A 3310-nucleotide genomic window follows, 5' to 3' on the forward strand; every position below is an offset into this window, starting at 1 on the left:
CTAAACAGACCAGCAGCAGCAACCCGCTACCTACCCTGCGCGCCCACGCCGCTTTCCCACCTTTTCCCCCCGCCCCTTTCTGCGGGAAACCCCCCTCCCTCCCGGGAACCAGTCTCCCTTTCCCCTCCAGGCCTCGCTTCCGGTCAGTCCCAAAATCACTTCCGGTCACCCCTTCTCAATCCCACGGCTCTTAGAACCAAATCCAGGTTTCCGCTGAGTCGACTCCCAGCCCTCTGCAGCCCCCCACGGCCTCAAAGCATGGGTGGAGAAAGCTCAGCACCGGCTTCAATCCCAGACTCGCCAGGTTCCTCCACCGCCCACCGCCCCAGCGCCAGCCAATCATGGCGCCCTCTTCCTTCTCGGGTCCGAAGAACGTGTATCACCCTGACGCTAGCCAATGAAGAAGCGACTTCGCCGGCCTCGGCAGTGATGATAGGCTAGCTACGCCACGGCTCTCTGCCCGCGGGAGATGGGCGGGGGGATCTGGCAGAGGAAACGGCGTGCGTTCAAACGTCCCTCCTTGGGGCTACCTGAGTTCTGGCGTCCGCTAAGTAAGCGAGTCAGCACCCTACGGCGTGGGTGGAGCTTTGGCTCTAGTCTTATTGAACCCACACCCACACCCTGGCTGACTTACCTAAACGCTCCTAGCAAGCGTTTGTTTGCTCGTGGAATACTGTCTCATTAAACTCACCTCTTAACGGGGTCAAGACTGCTTCAGTCCCACTTCCCTGGATAGTCTTTCTTTTTTTTTTTTTTGCGGTACGCGGGCCTCTCACTGTTGCGGCCTCTCCCGTTGCGGAGAACGGGCTCCGGACGCGCAGGCTCAGCGGCCATGGCTCACGGGCCCAGCTGCTCCGCGGCATGTGGGAGACTCCCGGACCGGGGCACGAATCCGTGTCACCTGCACCGGCAGGCGGTATCTCAAGCACTGTGCCACCAGGGAATCCCTGTATCACATCTTATTTATCCATTCCTCTGTTGATGGACATTTAGGTTGCTTCCATGTCCTGGCTATTGTAAATAGTGCTGCAATGAACATTGGGGTGGATGTATCTTTTCAAATTATGGTTTTCTCCAGGTATATGCCCAGGAGTGGGATTGCTGGATCATATGGTAGTTCTATTTTTAGTTTTTTAAGGAAACTCCATACTGTTCTCCATAATGGTTGTACCAATTTACATTCCCACCAACAGTGTAGGAGGGTTTCCTTTTCTCCACACACTCTCCAGTATTTATTGTTTGTAGATTTTTTGGTGATGGCCATTGTGACCGGTGTCAGGTGATACCTTACTGTAGTTTTAATTTGCATTTCTCTAATAATTAGTGATGTTGAGCATCTTTTCACGTGTGACTATCTAGTTTTAACTCTTCACATCTTCCTACACTCCAGACAGCAAGCCTTTGAGGCCCAGTCTGGCTTTTTTGATGGACCCTGCAGTTAAGAGAAAAGGCATCTGAAGTATAGGGCAGTCTTTTGGGACTGAGCCCTTTACCTGTGGAATCTGATGCCATCTCTGGGTACGTAATGTCAGAATTGAACTGAGCTCTCAGACACACTGCTAGTGCCTGAGAAATGCTTTTTGGTGTGGGGAAGCCTGCACACACACCCATTGGAGTTGGGTTCGGGAGCCCAGAGGAACATCCCAGACTTGGGAATAGAAACTGCAGTCCCTCCACAAACCCACCCCTCTTCCTTTAAAGATTTCCTGGGCCAGTTTGCCAAGAACCACACTCAAACTGGTCTGAGCCAGTGGTAACAGCTTCCACTGACTCTTCTGCTGGGAGCTTTTGGGAGATGCCTCTCTCCACTCAGGGCCAGTTGCGGCCCAGATTCCATTCACTCCCACACATCACAGTCCAAGCCTTGCAGCGCTGGTGCTGAAGCCTCTGTACCTGCTTTCTCCCAGTAGCTTGAAGTCGGGGACTCAGCTCCTATTGTTTCCTTGAAAGGGAGGGTACAAATGCATTCAGTCATCTATCTGATATTTATCAAGCACCTGCTCTGTGCCCTTGGCCTCGGTCCTGAGGGGTTGCAGTCTAGTGTGGACAGCCAATATTAGGGTTGTGAGATCTATGCAGAGGTAAGTGCTGGCTTCTGTGTCATTTTGGGCCTCATTATTTCGAGTGCTGTAAAGCTCCTCTGATCCCCAAGCCTGATGTCAGAGTCTTAGACATCTCTTGTCCCTTGGGTTGGGGAGGGGGGTGGAGCATGATCTAGAACCCAGCACAGTGCCTGGCCCAGGAATGCTGGTTGGGTGGAATCAAAGGTGATGCCTTGTTGTCACCAGTTTAGATTATGTAGCCCAGACCTCATCAGTACCAAGGAGGTGGAGGGGGGAGAAGGGAGGGTTGCAGGGGAGCATGGCATGAACCCTACTCCTAGGAGGGAGAGACCCTTTTTACAGCCATGCTCTCCCAGCCCTGAGCTCAGGTGGCAGGCCTGCCCATAACATTTGCAGGCCTGGGGAGAAGCACAAAGGAAAACCCATTTACCATATATCTAAATTTTTATAAAGCGTAATCAACCTAATTGTGACTGTTCTCGCCTCCTATCATGATAAGCATACCTTCATAATGACCGGGAAGGCCAGGTTTGAATTTGGACTTCTAAGACTCCTTGATGTTCTGTGCTAGAATGTGCCCCAGTCGTGGCACCCAGCCTGCAGCCTGCCTTCTCTTCCCCCTCGCAGCCCCCCCTCACATTGCAAAGGGCTTTGTGTATATGTATCAGCATTCAGTCTGCACAGCCAAGCTCCATCCACCCAGCTTTCTGACAAACAGCTGCCTCTTGGTCACCTCTTGGGCCAGGAGTGTATACACCAACAGCACAATCTATTATCAGGACCCAGGGAAGAGGGGCTAGAAAGTGGGCTTGGCAGGGAATTGTGGGATCCTAGGTATCAGGGGGTGATCTAGAAGGAAAAAGGGCACATCCCCGGGCTTCCCTGGTGGCGCAGTGGTTGAGAGTCCGCCGGCCAATGCAGGGGACACGGGTTCGTGCCCCGGTCCGTGAGCCATGGCCACTGAGCCTGCGCGTCCGGAGCCTGTGCTCTGCAACGGGAGAGGCCACAACAGTGAGAGGCCCGCATACTGCAAAAAAAAAAGGGCATATCCCCTTGACCCTGCACCCAATGAGGAGAGTCCCGGCTGGAGGGCCTGGGCGGGGAAGTAGGAGTTCAGGGCACTGATCCTCTTGCAATGGGATTTTCCCGGCCACAGACTCTGACAGCAAAGCCAGCTCCTCCCCTGGTCTCTGACACTGATTCCCTCACATCACCCTGAGAGGTAGAAGAGAAAGCAGACCAGTACA

This window comes from Monodon monoceros, unplaced genomic scaffold (genome assembly GCF_005190385.1).
Source record: "Monodon monoceros isolate NGI ecotype Baffin Bay Population unplaced genomic scaffold, NGI_Narwhal_1 Super_Scaffold_6, whole genome shotgun sequence".
In the NCBI taxonomy this organism is placed as follows: domain Eukaryota; kingdom Metazoa; phylum Chordata; class Mammalia; order Artiodactyla; family Monodontidae; genus Monodon; species Monodon monoceros.